The sequence below is a fragment of the Hyla sarda genome, chromosome 2 (assembly GCF_029499605.1).
Source record: "Hyla sarda isolate aHylSar1 chromosome 2, aHylSar1.hap1, whole genome shotgun sequence".
In the NCBI taxonomy this organism is placed as follows: domain Eukaryota; kingdom Metazoa; phylum Chordata; class Amphibia; order Anura; family Hylidae; genus Hyla; species Hyla sarda.
The window spans coordinates 91,378,995-91,400,055 of record NC_079190.1 but is presented as its reverse complement, the minus strand read 5'-3'; the positions used below and the strand labels follow the sequence as shown (position 1 = coordinate 91,400,055).

At 45.7% G+C, this 21,061-nt stretch overlaps 1 protein-coding gene across 4 annotated transcripts in view; it reads left to right on the top strand.

Annotated features, from left to right (window-relative positions):
- R3HDM2 (R3H domain containing 2) overlaps window positions 1–21,061 on the top strand; it is a 174,087-nt gene that overhangs the window by 17,120 nt on the left and 135,906 nt on the right. For all 4 annotated transcript variants that reach the window (XM_056562534.1, XM_056562530.1, XM_056562535.1 and 1 more), the window contains exon 2: window positions 11,519–11,612. The gene's annotated coding sequence lies outside the window, so the exon portion shown is untranslated. The remainder of the gene's footprint in view (window positions 1–11,518; window positions 11,613–21,061) is intronic.

Genomic DNA, 21,061 nt, shown 5'->3' with positions numbered 1-21,061 from the left:
AATCATGTCCCTTTTATGGCGTTTATCCCATAATATGTTCTCACCCTTCTTTAACTAAAGGTTTTTCACCTTAGTGTTGCAATTCACATACTCTCTCAGGACAAATACAGCGGAGAATCCCATGGCACCCGAACCTGAAGTTGCAAAATAAAATAATTTTTTGCTTCATAACATCAATACACGAGAGGACATGACCATATGCCAATGCTCCTAATAGTTTTGAGTTAGTTGGCTCAAATAATTTTTTTGGGTCCAGCCAGCTGGCCACTTGTCTTGGTCTCTTCTAGTGACTTCCGACTGTCACCTAAGCTGCAGCTTTTTTGATGTGAGGTAATTAGGGTAGAATGAGGAATTAATGTGAGCAAATCCCTTTTTAAAAGTACCAATTTTGGGGATAGGAGCTCTTGTCTATTATGCCTCCAAGCCCCTTGAAATGCATCTGTAATCTTATTCAGGGAGCAACCTTTTAAGAGGAATCTATTTTTCAATTTCTTGGCCTCTTGTTGAAACTCTATAGCCGAGCAGCAATTCCTTTGTACTTTGAGGGATTGCCCTATAGGGATACTCTGCTTAACCCCTTAAAAGGGGTACTCCGCTGCTCAGCGTTTGGAACAAAATGTTATGAACGCTTAGAGCCGGGGGCACATGATGCCACGGCCACTGCCCCCTCCTGACAAAACTCCCCGCCCCCTAAATGCAAGTCTATGGGAGGGGGCGTGGCAGCCGTCACGTCCCCTCCTATAGATTTGCATTGAGGGGGCGGGGTCTGTGACATCACGAGCGCCCGACCCAACTCTAATCGTTCAAAACATTTTGTTCCGAATGCTGAGCAGCGGAGTACCCCTTTATGGACCTCATGCACGTCAGGTCCCGACTGCTGTCAGCAGCCAGGGACCCGCCGGTAATGGCGAACATTAGCGATCGTGCTGATGTCCGCCATTTACCCCTCAGGCACTGCTGCAGGGATCCGATCATCCAACCTGGCGGGCAGAGGTCCCCATACTTGCTCCGGCCGTCATCCCGGATGGCCGATAATACTTATCACTGCTATGCTTATGCTTAAGTCCAAAATTGGTTTTTTTTTGTCACATTTTATTCCAAAAACCAATTGATAAAAAGCAATTCAAAAGTTACATATAACAGGGATGTGGAAATCCTATCGCCCGATGCCCGGGACAAGTAGTTTTGGGCGCCGGGCAGGTGAATTTGTCATAGAATTAGACCCTGTATCGGGCAAGCAGGGACAGACCGACTTCCCCCTTATTTTTCTTTAATGCCGGTGTGAGGAGCAGGAGCCGATGCAAGTCTGCGTCTCATAAGGGCACTGAGTGTATGGAGGGGGCGGCGGCCCCACAGCTGATTTCAGTAGCCGGAGGCCGCTGCTCAGAGAACCCACCCCGTGCCCCAGTCTGTCCTCCTTCACACACAGAAATCCTCCCCGTGCAGTCTGTCCTCCTCACACATAGAAGTCATTATGGAGGTCAGGAGCTGTGCATGGATGTCCTCTCTCCCCTCCCCTTCCTGCTCTGTGTTTTCCCCGTGCAAACTTGCAGCCTCTCCTGTGGAGACAGAGCAGGGGGAGGAGCTGTGTACCGAGCTGTGTGCGGGGGATGGAGCTGTGTACCGAGCTGTGTTCGTACTCTCTCTCCCCCTGCTTCTTATGTAATGTAGAGCGGGAGCGGGGGTGGGGGGGGGGGGGGTGAAGCTCAGGTGAGGAGGCCGAGCATGCAGGCAGCGGGAAGGGTGGTTGTATGTGTATGTAATGTATAATTAGGGGGGGGTGTATCAGCGGTGTGTGTGTGATTGATGGATGGGGGGTGTGTGTGATTGATGGATGGGGGGGTGTGTGATTGATGGATGGCGGTGTGTGTGTGATTGATGGATGGCGGTGTGTGTGATTGATGGATGGCGGTGTGTGTGTGATTGATGGATGGCGGTGTGTGTGATTGATGGATGGCGGTGTGTGTGATTGATGGATGGCGGTGTGGTGTGTGACTGATGGATGGCGGTGTGTGTGTGACTGATGGATGGCGGTGTGTGTGTGTGACTGATGGATGGCGGTGTGTGTGTGACTGATGGATGGCGGTGTGTGTGTGACTGATGGATGGCGGTGTGTGTGTGACTGATGGATGGGGGGGTGTGTGTGTGACTGATGGATGGGGGGGTGTGTGTGTGACTGATGGATGGGGGGGTGTGTGTGTGACTGATGGATGGGGGGGTGTGTGTGTGACTGATGGATGGGGGGGGGGTGTGACTGATGGATGGGGGGGGGTGTGACTGATGGATGGGGGGGTGTGTGTGTGACTGATGGATGGGGGTGTGTGTGTGACTGATGGATGGGGGGGGGGGGTGTGACTGATGGATGGGGGGGGGTGTGTGTGACTGATGGATGGATGGGGGGGGGTGTGTGACTGATGGATGGATGGGGGGGGGGTGTGTGTGTGACGGATGGATGGGGGGGGTGTGTGACTGATGGATGGATGGGGGGGGTGTGTGTGTGTGTGACTGATGAATGGATGGGGGGGGTGTGTGTGTGACTGATGGATGGATGGGGGGGTGTGTGTGACTGATGGATGGATGGGGGGGGGGGGTGTGTGTGACGGATGGATGGGGGGGGGGTGTGTGTGACGGATGGATGGATGGGGGGGGGGTGTGTGTGACGGATGGATGGGGGGTGTGTGTGACGGATGGATGGGGGGTGTGTGTGTGTGACGGATGGATGGGGGGGGTGTGTGTGACGGATGGATGGATGGGGGGGGTGTGTGACGGATGGATGGGGGGGGGTGTGACTGATGGGATGGGGGGGGTGTGACTGATGGGATGGGGGGGGGGGGTGTGACTGATGGGATGGGGGGGGTGTGTGTGACTGATGGGATGGGGGTGTGTGTGTGACTGATGGGATGGGGGTGTGTGTGACTGGGGGGGTGTGTGTGTGATTGATATGGGGGTGTGTGTGTGAGATGGGGGGGAGTGTGATCGATGGGGGGGGGGTGTGTGTGTGTGACTGATGGGGGGGGGGTGTGTGTGATGTGTGTAATGTTGTCTGTGTATATATGATGTGTGATGTGTGTATGATGTCTGTATATATGATGTATGATGGGGGGGGCAGCGGCGAGTGTATGTATGATGTGTATGTATGATATGTGTAAGCATGTATGTTTTGTACAGGGGCGGAATGACAAGGGCTGCTGCCAGTTGTGTTATCTAATTTTTTTTATTCCTCTTTAGTGGCTTCTGGCCACTCGCACTAAATTGCATCACCTGTATCCCCCCCCTTCACACTCACCTGCCGACCAAGAGCCCCACAGATGCATGCAAACACGCCCGAACCAAAACTACCACTTCCAGCATGTTGCACCATAACCTAAACTGTACAACTATAAAGTGTAACATGCTGGGAGTTGTAGTTTTGATTCGGGTTAGCTGCAGAGCCATATGCTGCATCAGGGCATGCTGGGTGTTGTAGTTACTAACTGCAATTCCCAGTATTCCTTGACTCAGCCTATGGCTCTGCAGTTGACACAAACCAAAACTACAACTCCCAACATGTTACACAATAACCTTAACTATACTACTATACAGTGCAACACCCACACAACCATAGACTGTATCAGGGCATGCTGGGTGTTGTAGTTATCTAGTAACTAAATGCAACTTCCAGCATTTTCTGACACAAAATGCACCATATAAACTGGAGAAGCAGAACACCCCCCCCCCCCCCCCCCCAGTAACACAGCGCTGTTCAGTGGTTTCCAATCAAAAGACTCCATATACAAGTCCCAATGAAGACTGACAAATAGGAGTGCGTATATATGTGAATAAGCCCCTTTCCTAATAAAAGTTCCGACAATAAATGGTTCTGATAAAAACTACAGATCACAGCACATAATATTACCCTCATACATCCCTGTATATGGAGAGATTGGCGTTATAGGGGTCAGATGGGGGGGGGGGGGCTTGCCTCGGGTTGTAAAAGGAGCTAGCTACAGCCCTCCCGCCGCTAATAGCCTGGCATGCTGCGATCTCCATGGCCGCTATTGAAACCATTAGATCATCGCTGTCAAAGTTGACAGCAGTGTCTAAAGGGATCTTATATCCATCCCTGGTGGTCTAGTGGGGGATCATACTATTTTGGTTGAAATTATTTTATCTACCAGGACAAGTGGATTTTCTTAAGGGACAAGTAGATTGTTTTCTGCTTTAGTCCCTTGGACAAGTAGTTTTTTTTTTTTTTTACATTTCCACACCCCTGTCCTCCCCTCCTTAGGTCCCTGTATTTTATCCTTTCCTGTATTTTTTTTGTCAATGTTCACTCTAGTTCATTTCCAGTGGTGTATCTCGTTTCTTTTATACTGAATCAGTGGGATACAAATGATCAGTAACTATTAATTCTTTAGCTTGGATTGTGGGTGCTTTAGCTTTTGTTATTGGTTTCAGGTTTTGTTTGGGTGGTGGGGTTTTGTATTTATTTTTTTATTTTGTTTTTTAAGAGACCCAAAAGTTAAGTTTTAATAGAATACTTTTCTGCAAGCAAACCCACTCCTTTTGATGAAAAGCAAACCCGCACATGAATTGTACAGGGGTGTGGAAATTTAATTTAAAAAAAACTACTTGTCCACGGGATTAAAACAAAGCAAAATCTACTTGTCCCTCATGATGATTCAGTTGTCCACACCAATGTTAGCTTTTACACTCTTGATTTTTTTCATCCTTGCCCCATAATGGCCATAACTACCTACTATAATGATACCTTTCCGAACCCCCCCCCCCCAAAAAAAAAAAAAAAAAAAAAAAAAAAAATATATATTCTGTGAAGTGAAATTGAAATAGTAAAAAATACTTTAGAAAATTTGGTGGTTTTCTTTTCTACACCATTTACCTTGTGGTTGAGCTAACATGTTGTTTTGATACTTTAGGTTGAACATGGAAGAGGTGTGTCTTTTAAACTTTTTTTATTTAAACTTTTTTATTATTTTTTTTTTAGACTTTTAGGAGAAATCATTAGATTCCTCATACAGATCAATAGAGTTCCATTGATTTGTGTGCTCTGCGATCCATTGATAGAGCCTGGTTGGACTAGGCTCTATCAATGACAGAGCCACGGATACCAGGGAAGCAGAGGTAAGCCTTCCCACTAGCAGCTATCTAAAGGGTTAATAGCCAGCCGCGGCGGTCGCCGCATGCTGGCTATTAGCGGCGGCCCCCCGGCTACTGAAAACTGCCAGGGGGCTGCAGAGTACGGAGCGGGCAGGAGTCGGGAGCCAGCTCCATACACCATGAGTGCCGCCGTGCTTGTCAGGTCCGACCCTAAGCTTAGGGCCGGAAAAATTCACCTGTGTGGTGCCCGGAACAGCATGTCCCGGGTGTCGGGTGATTGTATCAGGATGCTTTACTGCTGGAATGCTATGGAACTCACGGTAGCGCTCCCCTTTTCTTCTCTGGACAATAATATGTCCCAGTCAGTCTGGTGATTCATTAGAGAAAATAACTTTACCCCAGTCCAGTTTCTGTACTTCCTTCAGAAAGTCAGTCTGTTCTTTTCTTGGAAGGGTCTTCTATGGAGGTAGCTGAGGCTTCCTTGCTGCCCTTCTTGACACCAGGCCTCCCTCCAAAAGCCTTTGCCTCACTGTCGCATGCTTGCAGCCATTCCTGAGCAAGCTATATATTGGTGTTGAAGATTAAAGAAAACACGGGCACTCACGTCTCGTGGATCAGCACAAAATAACTATCGTGACCACACTCCTTACCTTGAGATTGCCTTCTCTCTAAACTGCTGGAGCACCTGTGGGATCAGATTGGCAGGGGTGCAGTCCTGCTGCTCCCTCAACCATTGAGATTCTCAGCACAATCAACATTGTTCACCAGTGCCAGCACCTGTGGTTTTCATCATTGAGTGTGTATTGGTGTTGATTCGATCACACAGCTGAATCCTATTTAGGAGATGGTCTTGCCACTTGCTGGACTTTTTGGTGCTGTCCTGAAGCCTTTTTTTATAGAAATTGAACCTTCAATGGTTTGATAATTGATTTTAGGGGCAGTCCTCCAAGCAGCAGTACCCTTGCATGTAAAGCCTTTTTGATGCAAAGCAATGGTATCTACATGTTTCCTTGAAGGTAACCATGGTTAAAGGGGTACTCCGGCGAAAAACATTTTGTCTGATCTCCGGCGCGGCACCCTGGTCATCCGTGCATGGAGTGAACTCCGCTCCCTGCCAGATGACTGGCGTGACTCACAAACACTGAAGCTCCAAGCTTTCGTGTCTCAGACACTGCCGCTGCCGGCCTGGAGATCGTGGTGGTCCCCAGCGGCGGGACACCTGTGATCAGACATCTTGTCACCTATCCTTTGGATAAGCACCATCCCTCCCCCTTTTTAAAGCAACCAGTCTGTTCTTATCACTCTGTCATGCTGACTGAATTCAACCAGCCACCCTGTCCTCGATAATACTTTCCTCAGGTCATTTACTAGCTTGGCTGAAATTCAATTAAAAACTGAAGCAGCAAACTTTGTGAGGGCGGAAAAAATCTGTACAGGTGAAACTCGAAAAGTTAGAATATCGTGCAAAAGTTAATTTCTTTCAGTAATTCAACTTAAAAGGTAAAACTAATACAGTTAATTCCAAATTAACCATGGTTAGTTGAAACCATCTTATATTGAGGGATCCGTGCAATAAGTATAGGAAGTTATACTCCCCTGTCCCTTCCTGGATGGCACCCTCCATCGCTGTTCCTGGGGTTTCCCCGCCGCTCCGGACTGTCACTGCTGCAGGGGATCGTCGCTCTTCTTCGCCGTCATCATGTTGCTGCGCACGCCGCTCCTATTGGATGACAGGATGGCGTGTGCTGCGACGTGATGACGACGAAGGAGATAGACGGCCATGCAGGGGATCCTGAAGAAGACAGTCTGGAGCGCCGGGGAACAGGTGAGTTATCACCGCAGCACATGGGGCACCTTAAACGGCCATTCAACATACAAAAGCATGGTATGTTGATGCTGCCTTCAACATGCGATGGCCTCTGAGAGGCCATGGTATGTTGAAATTATCGTATGTCTGGGCCATCGTAGGTCGGGGGGGGGGGGTTCACTGTATATGAAAGAGACTCATTACATGCAAAGTAAGATAGTTCAAGCCGTGATTTGTCATAATTGTGATGATTATGGCTTACAGCTCATGAAAACCACAAATCCCCAATATATTATTTGATTTGGGGAGCCATGTCATCTGCTGGTGTTGGTGCACTGTGCTTCATTAAAGGTCATTCCAGGCCAAAACTTTTTTTTATATATCAACTGGCTCCGGAAAGTTAAACAGATTTGTAAATTACTTCTATAAAAAAATCTTAATCCTTCCAATAGTTATTAGCTTCTGAAGTTGAGTTGTTGTTTTCTGTTTAACTGCTCAATGATGATGTCACGTCTCAGGAGCTGTGCAGCTCCTATGGGGATATTTTCCCATCATGCACAGCTCCCGGGACGTGACATCATCATTGAGCAGTTAGACAGAAAACTTCAGAAGCTAATAGCTATTGGAAGGATTAAGATTTTTTAATAGAAGTCATTTACAAATCTGTTTAACTTTCCGGAGCCAGTTGATATATATATATATATATAAAAAGTTTTTGCCTGGAATACCCCTTTAAGTCCAGGGTCAACGCATCCGTCTACCAGGAGATTTTGGAGAACTTCATGCTTCCTTTTAAAGGGATATTCCAGGAAAAAACTTTATATATATATATATATATATATATATATATATCAACTGGCTTTAGAAAGTTAAACAGATTTGTAAATTACTTCTATTAAAAAAATCTTAATCCTTTCAGTACTTATGAGCTTCTGAAGTTAAGGTTGTTTTCTGTCTAAGTGCTCTCTGATGACACCTGTCTCGGGAAACGCCCAGTTTAGAATAGGTTTGCTATGGGGATTTGCTTCTAAACTGGGCGTTTCCCGAGACAGGTGTCATCAGAGAGGACTTAGACAGAAAAGAACAACCTTAACTTCAGAAGCTCATAAGTACTGAAAGGATTAAGATTTTTAACCTCTTCAGGACATATGGCGTATGGATACGCCCTGCAATTCCGAGTCCTTAAGGACCTAGGGCGTATCCATACGCCCGTGGGAAATCATTCAGCAGGCACCCTGGCACATCGTCCAGGGGGGTCCTGAGACCCCCCCCATGTCGGCGATCGGAGAAAATCGCATGTCAATTCAGACATGCGATTTTCTCCAATTCCGGGCTGATCGGGTCTCTGGTGACCCGATCACCCGGAAAATTGGGCTGATCGGAGTTGTCAGCTACAGCCCCGATCAGCCTAAAGGATAGGAGTGAGGTCGCAAAGCTGCGATCTACTCCTATCCCCTGGCATTAGTCAGAACGGAGTTCTGACCAATGGCAGCGCAGGACAGGGGGTTGCCATGGCAAACCCCCGTTCTGCCCGCCCCTGGATGTCGAGGGGCTCTGGAAAGAAGATGGAGGCCGTACCTGCAGGAGAAGATGCCTGGGGACCTGGGATCTGCGCTGGAGCCTGCAGGATCCTGATCAGGTAGGGAATCGACAGTGGGGGGGGGGGGGGGGAATTGAAAGTGAAAGTAAAGTGATCTTTTACTGTGGCAACCACTACAGTGGTGCCCAAACAGTAGCCCTCCAGATGTTGCCAAACTACAACTCTCAGCATGCCTCGACTGCCCAGGCATGCTGGGAGTTGTAGTTCTGTAACATCTGTCCCTTCAGATTTAGAAATTTTCATGACATTTTTGAAAATTGCTGCTCTACTTTGAAGCCCTCTAATTTTTTCAAAAAGCAAAAGTATGTCCATTTTATAATGCCAACATAAAGTGGACATATTGTGTTTGTGAATAAAAATAACATTTATTTGGAATATCCATTTTCCTTACAAGTAGAGAGCTTCAAAGTTAGAAAAATGCTAAATTTTCATGAAATTTTGGGATTTTTCACCAAAAAAGGATGCAATTAACGCCGAAAATTTACCACCAAAATAAAGTAGAATATGTCACGAAAAAATAATCTCAGAATCAGAATATTCGGTAAAATGCGTTTTCGCGTTATTAATTTGTAAAGTGACGGTGGTCAGAATTGCGAAAAAGGGCTGCGTCCTTAAGGGGTTAATAGAAGTAATTTACAAATATGTTTAACTTTCTGGAGCCAGTTGAGATATAGATATATATAGATATAAAAAAAAAGTTTTTTCCTGGATAACCCCTTTAAGTTGCATTAATGAAATACAAAGGACTTTTGCATGATATTAAATTTTTTTGCGTTTCACCTGTATACACAGGAATGATTTGCTGCAAGTTTTCCTTGTAGGTTTATTTCCACAATTCTCCCTAGAATATTACAGTGCCGTGTGGATGATATATTAAGACTATATCCACATGCTTCTGCTTGCTTTGTGGCTTTTTTCACATTTAATTCTGTAGGGATCGACCCGATTATCGGTATGGCCGATATTATCGTCCGATAATCACAATTTTGGACATTATCGGTATCGGCAATTACCTTGCCGATAAGCCGATAATGCCCCACCGCACCGTGAGGCCCGACCCGCCGCACCGCGACCGACCCACCGCACCGCGTCACACCCTCCACCGTAGTGCTGGGCGGTATACCGGTATGAACCGGATACCGTTATTTTTTTTCTCTCCCACGGTATGGATTTTTTTGCCCATCCCGCTATACCGGTCGGGACCCTCCCCCACCCTCCGCGTCAATAAAAAAAAAATTAAACTTACCCGTAATGGGGGTGGTCCGGGCCATCCATCCTTCCTGTAGTGTCCGGTGGCATTCTGGGTGGAGAGTGAACCGGTCTGGGCTGTCCTTCTCTGAGGGTCATCTTCTCCACTCCGGGCAGGCTCCGGCCTAGTACGCTGCATAGACGCCGCTACGCCATGACGTCAGGTGCGTCGCTGCGCAGCGGTGTCTATGCAGCGTTACTAGGCCGGAGCCTGTCCGGAGTGGAGAAGAGGACCCTCGGAGAAGGACAGCCCGGACCGGTTCACCCTCCACCCGGAATGCCGCCGGACACTACAGGAAGGGTGGATGGCCCGGACCTCCCTCCCCGGACGGTCCCTGCAGCAACTGGGAAGGTGAGTCAGGGTTCTGGGATGGGGTCGGTCGCGGGTGCGGTGCGGCGGGGGGAGCGGTGGCGGTGATAGGTCTCAGGACCCCCGGACAGGCAGGGGGAGAGAAGCGGGTGGCGGCGGCGGCCTATGGCACTGCAAAAGCCACTGCAGTGCATTGATTTAAAGCGCCCGCTTTAAATCAATGATCTACAGCGGTGTCGCGGGGGAATAAATAGCCGATAACTTATACCGGAATATCGGTATAAGTTATCGGCTATTGGCCCTAACCTCCACCGATTATCGGTATCTGCCCTAAAAAAAAACGATTTCGGTCGATCCCTAGCTTTTGCTGTAGATGACTAAAATAAGTCGGTAAAAAAGCTTAGCAACACGCAACACTCCAAGGGAGATCGATCAAAACTTGGGCAAAGGAACAGTGATACAGTACAGTTGCTCAAAGGCCTTTTCAAATATGAAAGAAGCGATCTGATTTGTTGCTATGGGCAACTGCTCCACTTTTCCTCTGCACAAGTTTTGATACATTTCCCCCTACATCCCCACTGGTGTTGGTTTTTGGCTACAGTACATTGGCCTTCAGCATAAACATAGTCATATGGGTCAGCTCGTCATCACTGGAGGATGGCTGAACAGAGACTGGTGGCAAAAACCATTGGTTGGATACATATATAAATGTTATTTTCTGTTTTACAGTGTATGTACACTTACAGTATCTTGCACATAGTTGATGCTTAGGATTTGTAGCTGCAAATTTTATGCTGCAGAATTCAGTGTAAACTAAATGAACACAGCATAAAATCTGCAGCTTCAAATTATGCACATGAGATATGTGCAGGATACTGTATGTGTGAATACATATGTGTGAATACACCCTAACTGTGAAAGTTTTTGTAAACATTTTTATAAATATTTTGGGAAAGCTTTATAAAACCTTGTGTAAATGAACAGGGGAGCAATGTCCCAGATTCTTTCAATTTTAAAAAGGCCTTTAAAAAGTGAGAGCTGTAATCTGGTTGCTATGGACAAGGTTTCAGAAGTCTCATGGTGTATACATTTGTATGTGCTTGTGGTTGTGTTACCACTTCCTGCAACACCATAACACTAGTGGGATGAGAGAACACACACAACCCAACCTAAACAACCCAAATAGAGGTGCAGGAGAAGGATGACATAGGTCCTTATTAGTATGGTACTTCAGGTATTATGGATATTTCCCTCTTTGATAAGCTGCTGCTTGTGAAGAAACGTGCAATATTGTAGCTTATTTTATTAATTTACGTATTCGTATTTATGAGAGGAAAATAGAAAATTCAGTTTCTCCAATAGATCATTGTTTTTTAGAAATGGATGTAGCGTTTAACAAGCTCATGTAGCTGTGCTTTACAATAAGGCAATGTATTTTTTTTTTTCTTTTCACCAGGCTAAGTGTATTATCCACATTGCTGGGTTGAATGAAGTCTATTCTACATAGAGTTGTTTGGATTCTCCAGTAGACATCTTGGGATTCTATTTTTGTAAGTATGGAATTGTTTTTCCTCTTGGTTAATTTGACCTGTTATAGCCTAAATGTGTTGCAAATTACCAAAATAATGCCATGTCTTATTTTGTCTTTTATTGAGCCCTTAGCCACAAGTAAACATCCTCTGTCCCAGGAGGAAAGGTGAACCTCTGTGCTAATGACCTCAAGAACTATTTGGTAAAAGATTTTAAATTTGAAGGAGTACAAACTGTTTCGAACGCTGGAGCCGGTGCCGGGAGCTTGTGACTCCATAGCCCCACCCCCTCATGACACCACGCCCCATCAATGCAAGTCTATGGAAGGGGGCGTGGCAGCTGCCACTCTCCCTCCCATAGACTTGCATTGAGGGGGCGAGATGTCACGAGCTCCCGGCTCCAGCATTCAGAACAGTTTGTTCCAAACGCTCAGCAGGGGAGTACTCACTTAAGTAAAGGAGAGGTTTCCTAATAAATTAAAGGAGTACTCCGGTGCTAAGACATCTTATCCCCTATCCAAAGGATAGGGGATAAGATGCCTGATCGCGGGGGTCCCGCCGCTGGGAACCCCCGTGATCTTCCACGCCGCACCCCGTTAGAATCAGCCCCCGGAGCATGCTCGCTCTGGGTCTGATTACTGGCGATCACAGGGATGGAGCATAGTGACGTCACGGCTCTGCCAGTATCCTCTCTCTTCCCCCAAACCCCCCCCGGTGTGACGTCATGCTCCGCCCCCCTCAATGCAAGCCTATGGAGGGGGCGGGACCCCCGCGATCAGGCATCTTAGGGGTTAAGATGTCTTAGCACCGGAGTACCCCTTTAAGGTACGTGAAGCAAACACTTTCTCCTCAGTGTTGTGCAATTTTTTGTGGCCACAGTAAACATTTGGTGAAGGTGATCACCGCATAAGTGCTTACCTTTCATATCACAAATCCCTTGGTTCTGGTGCACACTCCCCTGCTCAGGAAAGGGAGTGTCCAAGGCTAGCACTGAGCCCGCCCTCACTTGCAATGCATTCACTTCCTCCCGGAGTTTGCTGTGCTGTTCTAGGTCTCTTCATCCAATCTTTGCAGGCTACTGTAACCCCCTCCTCTCTGTTTTCAGACAGCAGCCTGATAGACAGGACAGGAGTGAGCACAGAGGTGGGCTAGTCCCACCTTCACTTACTGGACTTTATCCCCGCCTGTGCTTCAGCTTGGACAAAAATAATACTGTCTGGCTGCAGCATCATACTCTGAATGTTATGGAGACCTCTAGTGGTCTTTTTGTATTAGCTGTGAGTTCTATACAAAGGTAATATTTTTTCTTATGTATATTAGAAAGATTGATGTTTTACCAATTTTACTTGTCTCCCTGCAGTGGATGTTTACTCAATGTACTTAATATAAGACATGAACAGTACAACCATTTGCATTTTATGGATTTAGTTAGATTGTCTTTAATTGTGAAAACCAGCAGATTACATTTTCCTAGTAGTGGATGCAAAAATCTGGTTGATTAAATGGTTAATTTATGTTTTCATGCAACTGTGTGATTTTTAGATTCACTTATTGTCAAATGTTTATGGAACTGTTAGATCCTATCCTCATACATGGAGCCTGACCTCTGCCCTAGAAATCATGTCCGTATAGAAGTACTGTACCATGGTTCAATGTTTCCATTCTTCAGTGCAGAGGTTGCACAGGTGACGTGTAGAACATGTGGTAATTCAGTCAAATGCATGGTTGGGCTTCACAATTTATTGTCTGCGAGGCAAATTACTTATGTCGTTTGCCACGTGAGAATATTCTGGCTATTATTTCTTTGTAAAGTGAAGTAATCAGATACTTGACACAGTCTGATTTAATATGATTAGGGGATTATTGTGCTGCAAGGCTTCTCTGAGCCTTGTCTGCAAATCCTCTTTAAGTTTATCAGGGGCCAAGAACATTGTTTAATATTTATGTACATTTGAACAAGTGCTTTAATTTTTAAGGGGGTCCTAGCTTGGACTAGACCAGCTGTCTGTCCAGTTTATTACTCTTTCCTGGCAATGGCTGGGAGGGAGCTGATCTGTCATCAGTATCACCCGCACTAACCTGTCATACAGGCTTGTAGTGCGGGTGATGCTGATCAAAACTATACTTACGGCGCCCCGAACCGTCCAGCCATTCCGCTGTAATGCCCTGTTTTCTGTGTATTCAAATTAGGTCCTCGGGGTGTGGGCGGAGCTACGTTCTGAGCTCCGGGCACTCTGATGAAATCCTCACTGGGCGGGCACTCCGCCCGGCTCATGCATGTTCATAATTCCCCCTCCCTGCTAGCGCGGCTGTGTTGTTGTGGGTGTACCCAGGAACCGGAGCATGCATTATACGGTAACATGGCTGTGCTAGCAGGGAGGGGGATTATGAATATGCATGAGCCGGGTGACGATTACATCAGAGTGCCTGGAGCTCGGTTTGTAGCTCCGCCCAAGCCCCAAGGACCTAATTTGAATATACAGAAAATGAGGAATTACGGCGGGACGGTTTGGGACACCTTAAGTATCATGTTGATCAGTATCACCCGCAGTACAAGCCTGTATGAGAGGTTAGCGAGGGTGATTATGATGATAGATTTGCTTTAAGAACTTTATATGGATTTATAAAAAATAAATAAATTAAATATATATAAAATAAGAGCAAAAGCTGTCCAAGAAAAACATGTGGGTGAGTAAAGCTTAACGAACTTATCTACTTTATGAGACCAAACCTACAATAGCGTATCTGAAACAAATGATTAAGGCTTTCTCTTTAACTGGTGCTGGTCCTGTCTTTAAATCCTAATTTTCATCATTTTATGGCTCCTAATGTGTTTCTTGTTGCTCACACTGCCTGCTGTTCACGTGGTGGGCCCTTGAACAAGCATGACACTTGCCCTCACATCTCATGTGGGAACTTCCTACCTTACTCCCCAGAGCTGACAGTTTGACAATTCTGTGCTCTGAGGCTCTATGACACGCCCCCGGCTCACACAGCATTCTGACGGTAGCCTGCACAGGCCCTGTTTGGCCCACCCACACTTTCTTTGTCGTCTTGGCACAGAGACACACAGGCAATTGCAATTGACAATTTTTTTCCCCCAATAGCTTTGGTGGTGGCCCTGATTTATCAGAATGTGTGATCGAAAAACGGGAGAGATTTTGCCCAAAACAACCAATCACATTTCAGCTTTCATATCTTATCGAGCTCTGGTGCAGTGAAAGCTGAGCTGTGATTGGTTGCTGTGGGAAAAATCTCTCCAGTTTTTCAATCACTAGATCTCTTCCATTGTGTGCATTGTGTTGCTGCATCCAGTCATGGGCTTTGATAATTGGAGGTGGTCCTGTGTATTGGTTAAAAAAAATAAAAATTCCAACAGTGTCTGCCCTCATTGATCAGTTCTTCCTGGTCTGTTTTGGGCCAGACAACCCCCTTTTAATGATTTGGTAATTGTGGTGAATCATCTTGACTATATACATTTTCATTTATATTGGACCAGTGGTCTCAAATTGTGGCTCTCCAGATGTTGCAAAACTTCAATTCCCAGCCGTTGGCTGTCCGGGCATGCTGGGAGTTGAAGTTTTGCAACATCTGCAGGGCCACAGTTTGAGATGCCTCTATTAGGGTGTTTGCGAGATCTGTATCACAGCCGGACCAGCACCGAAACTAACTAATGTAAATGCTCCCTATGTCCGGTTTTGTGGCCGGACTGAACACCGTAGTATGCCACGGTTTTTTGTCTGGCCACAAAACCAAAATGAGCCAACCGGAGTCACTATCTGACTCCGGCATATTTAAATGAATGAGATTTGGCGCCGGTCTGGCTGGTATACGGGAGCGCCCAGTTTTAAAATTTTCCAGTTGTAGCCGGATCTGACAAACGTGGTGTGAATGCACCCTTAGACAGTCTTGCCGTTCAGTAGGTCCATATGGTCAATGGTGAAGACTTTTTCCACATCCCTCTCTGCCATTATTAGCATCCACGTTTATTTAGTGTCCAGGAAAGCTTGCGCAAGCCTCTCCTGTGGGCTCCTTGCAGCTTCTACATAGCTTTACCATTTTAATGAAGTACTTCTCTGGTCTCATCAGAACAGGTTGTGAGAAATACCTTGGAGGCTTTCCAGTTCCCTGCCTGCAGCCACTATAACAAGCTGGGCACATTGTGAACCTAGTTACTGCACAAGAGCTGTAGACTTAGCGCAGAGTGATGGCCTGACAGAGGTGGCGCGTGCCTAAATAATAAGAGCAGTCTGCAGTGCATGGATTTACTTTAGATTAAAATAAGGGAACATTATCAGTAGATGCATTGCCATTACCTGGTGGTCCTATTTCCTCCCTGTGGGGTCCAGCTATCTGTTCTATTCTTGCAATCTTACATAAACAAGCTTTATAGTACCTCTAAACCAGTGGTCTAGAGGTTGGCTGTCCGGGCATGCTGGGAGTTGTAGTTTTGCAACATCTGGAGGTCCGCAGGTTGGAGACCACTGCTCTAAATGGCTGCAATGTGAAACAGAACTGGTAAGTAGAGATGAGCGAACTTACAGTAAATTTGATTTGTCACGAACTTCTCGGCTCGGCAGTTGATGACTTATCCTGCATAAATTAGTTCAGCTTTCATGTGCTCCCGTGGGCTGGAAAAAGTGGATACAGTTCTATGTATCTACCTTTTCCAGCCCACCGGAGCACCTGAAGGCTGAACTAATTTACGCAGGATAAGTCATCAACTGCCGAGCCGAGAAGTTCGTGACAAATCAAATTTACTGTAAGTTCGCTCATCTCTACTGGTAAGGATAAAATTAACCAGATCTACTGAAGGATATGAATTTGTAGGTCCATGACTTGGATTTACTTATTTTAATGTGGTTATCCAGCAGCTCAGGAAAGGGGTCTTCAAAAGTATGGCGATTGTGTAGTATATAACAAAATAACAATCCAAGTAGAAAAAAAAAGTCGTCAACCCGCCAGTCTTCTTAGTTTCTTTATTGAATACTCACATTAAAAGTTACAGGAGAGGGAGGGAGTGTGTGTGTTTGTGTGTTTGTGTGTTTGTGTTTCCAGCTGGCAATGGTAGCCGTTTCGCACTAGTTAGTGCTTCATCTGGCCTATATACATCTCAAGACTGCAGGTAACCTTTATACAGGTGCAAGACACACCTTCAACCAATCACCATTGACTGTTTTGGAGTCACATGATTGAAAACAAAAATACGACAGGTGGAACAATGAGAAAGAATGCAAAGAACATTCATAAACATCCTGCCATATCGAGTTCATCGTTAAGGCCCAAGGGGCCGGTAGCATTAGTTTTCATTATCCAGTGTGCTCCTCTTATTAATAGTTTCTTATCTATTTTTATTTCTGGCGAGGGATAAACACGTTCTAATCCTACAAATTTTAGCACTTCTGCGTTGCCCTTGTGTGATTCTATTACATGAGATAAAAGGTGAGGTGCAAAGTAATTTTTGTAAATACAGCGTGAATTCTAAAACATTACGGATTGGGTCAGTAGCACATACTGTAAATGAATTTATAACATGTAGGTCCAAATTCATCGTTTACAGTTTTTTGCCCTTGCGGATTCTATTACATAGGCAAAACAATTACCGTATATACTCGAGTATAAGCCGACCCGAGTATAAGCCGAGGCCCCTAATTTCAACCCAAAATCCCAGGAAAAGTTATTGACTCGAGTATAAGCCTAGGGTGGGAAATACATCATCCCCCCTGTCATCATCCAGACCCCCGTCATTAACATCCTCATCATCATCACCGCCTGTCATCATCCAGACCATCATCATCACCTGTCGTCATCCCACACCCCCCCCTTCATCATCCCCTTGTCATCATCCCACCCCCCCTTCGTCATCATCCCACACCCCCCCCTTCATCATCCCCTTGTCATCATCCCACACCCCCCCTTCATCATCCTCTTGTCATCATCCCACACCCCCCCTTCATCATCCTCTTATCATCCGCCCTCAGTGGTCTTCAACCTGCGGACCTCCAGAGGTTTCAAAACTACAACTCCCAGCAAGCCCGGGCAGCCATCGGCTGCCTGGGCTTGCTGGGACTTGTAGTTTTGAAATCTCCGGAGGTCCGCAGGTTTAAGACCACTGCGGCCTTCGACATCATCCAGCCCCCTCTCACCCCCTTTAGTTCTGTACAGTACTCACCTCCTCTCGGCGCTGGTCCGGTGCTGCAGGACTGTCCGGTGGGGAGGTCGTCCGGTGGGATAGCGGTTCCGGGCTGCTATCTTCACCGGGGGGGCCTCTTCTCCGCGCTTCGGGCCCAGAATAGAGGCGTTGCCTGGATGATGACGTAGACGTACGTTGGTAATGAACGTACCTCTGCGTCGTTGTCAAGGCAACGTGACTATTCTGGGGCCGGGCCCGAATCGCTTAGAAGAGGCCTCCCCGGTGAAGATAGCTGCCCGGAACCACTATCTCACCGGACGACCTCCTCACCGGACAGTCCTGCAGCACCGGACCAGCGCCGAGTGGAGGCGAGTACTGTACAGAACTAAAGGGGGTGAGAGGGGGCTGGATGATGTCGAAGGCCGCAGTGGTCTTCAACCTGCGGACCTCCGGAGGTTTCAAAACTACAACTCCCAGCAAGCCCGGACAATAGAATCACACAAGGGCAACGCAGAAGGGCTAAAATTTGTAGGATTAGAACGGGTTTATCCCTCAGCAGGAATAAAAATAGATAAGAAACTATTAATAAGAGGAGCACACTGGATAATGAAAACTAATGCTACCGGCCCCTTGGGCCTTAACGATAAACTCGATATGGCAGCCGCAGTATGTTTATGACCATTCTTTGTATTCTTTCTCATTTTTGCACCTGTCGTATTTTTGTTTTTAATCATGTGAAATAAATGTTACCTGCAGTCTTGAGATGTGTATATAGGCCAGATGAAGCACTAACCAGTGTGAAACGGGTACCGTTGCCTGCTGTACCCCCCACACACTGTCCCTCTCCTGTAACTATTAATGGGAGTATTCAATAAAGAAACTAAGAAGACTGGTGAGTTGCCGACTTTTTTCTACTTGGATTGTGCATTTGGAACTTGTTTCATTCAGTTAGAGCACCACCTATCATCACAAGCCTCTACCCTTCACTCGTTCTTATCTGTCCATAGGGGTCTCTCAATATACCCCGCAGTAGCCGAACTCTTCTTTTCTGTTGCTATATAACAAAATAAACCTTTACTTACCTCCAGCACTCCTGTGATGCCTCCCGTGTCCTTGTCCGATCCCCCTCCGTGCTCATCTTCCTGAAGTGGCAGTGACTTTTGGGCTCAGTTTGTCACCACCTGCTCAGCAAATCGATGACCAAGCCGCTTTCTGGTCACACTGCAGCTCAGGACGATGAAGTGGAGGCATCGCAGGAGCGCTGGAGGCAAGTAAAGGTTTATTTTTATTTTATTATATATCACACGATATACTTTTGAACCCCCCCAAAGCCACTAAATAACCCCTTTTTAAATAGCATGGTTAAAGAAAAAAAAATCTTTGTCTAGTATTTTTGGATAGAATATTATGCTAAGGCTTAGTTCACACTGCCGTTGTATTCTGACCTGATTAGTGTCCATTTGTCTGTTTTTTTTTTATTTTTTGTGCCGCCCGTACCCTTAACTCTCTTTACTCCGTATAGTGAATGGAGGCCTGTAGATGCATTTAACACATATATATATAGATATAGATATAGATATAGATATATCTCTATAATCTCTATAATCTCTATCAAAGCCCCCTTAGAGTCCTTTAAAGGGCTATTAGTTTTGTGTGTGATAGTGGGAGGTTTTCACCTGAAAATCAACTACAGTTTCTGGAGACTCATTAGAACATGCTACTGTGATGTGTACATTTCTGTAACAAGATGGGCCCATAATGCAGTAAAGGAGGAAAATAAAAACTATACATCATCTATTTTTACACAAAATGTAAAAATAGAAATAATGATGTCTGTGTGAGCGTTTAGTGGTAAAGTAGAAGTATACGTTGCAGTTTAGGGTAGGGACACCTCTTAAATATGAAGCATGTTGGACTGGTTTATAGGCATGCCAGGTGACGTTCATTTCATTTTATCTCTAATGCTTCTAAATGCACCATAGAGCTTTACAGGTGATCAGGGTTGGTCTCCTTGGCTATATAGACATCTTCTATTACACATCAGATGACAAAGGGAAATACACAACCCAAAATGGAAACTGAACTGATTTGTAAAAAAAAAAAAACTCCTGTAAAAAAAAATTAAAAATTGAGATATATATAATCTTAGTCCTTCCAGTACTTATCAGCTGCTGTATGATCCACAGGAAGTTCTTTTCTTTTTGAATGTTTGTTTGACCACAGTGCTCTCTGCTGACACCTCTGTCCATGTCAGGAACTGTCCAGAGCAGGATAAGTTTTCTGTGGGGATTTGCTCCTACTCTGGACAGTTCCTGATACGGACAGAGATGTCAGCAGAGAGCACTGTGGTCAGACAGAAAGGAAATTCAAAAAGAAAAAAGAACTTCCTTTGGATCATACAGCAGCTGAGAAGTACTGGAAGGATTAAGATTTTTTTAATAGAAGTAATTTACAAATCTGTTTAACTTTCTGGCACCAGTTAATTTATTATTAGAATTTTTTTTCCAGTGGAGTACCCCTTTAAGGCAAGCTGTTGTCCTATAAAATTATACTATAAACTTTTCCCACAGAGCACATAGCTGTAGGTTCTGTTATGTATGCCGTTTTACATCTTTATGCTCCTGCAATCCCCACCCCCACCTTGAAGTCCATAGTTTTGCATTAATAGTTAGTAAAAATGTAAAAACTGTGCATTTTCAGAGCAGAAACCTCCAAATATCAGCAATGACGGTATGATACATGTGCATGGGGGTGGGACTGGGAGCTCATGGATGGAGGGTTCTATACCAGTCCTTTGTTAACAGACTATGCAAAAGTGCTATAGATAAGCTCTTCCTCTTGCGTAGAAGCCTGGAGGGAAGGTTCTTGAAAGCTAGGAAGCTGATAATTATTGTTGGCAAATGATCCTTATTTCTCCTTATTTCTATCTCCTGAGCTTGGCATGTTCTAATACTGAATATTATTCATATAGAAAATATCTTAAAGGGGTATTCTTATCTCCTAATAACTGACTGATCACAATATTCCCTGAATAAAAGGAGTGAATTGCTCGTGTGGTCAGCACTCAACACTGTTTGATTTCTAAAATATTAGTAAAATACACTATGTGCCATAAATGATTCCTTACCCTCACTTACCTATCCATTGCCTAAACAATCCCGCCGAGACAAAGTGGTTCTAGCGCATGTGCAAGATTCTGCACCAGCCTTTGCTCCACATCACTGCTGAGGGGCAGCTTGGGCTTTTTGGTCAGGCAGGGCTACATGAGGGGATGGAATTGGTCTTGGCGGACACAACGGTGCTCTGGCCATAAAAGTAACGGCCCTAGTGCACCAAA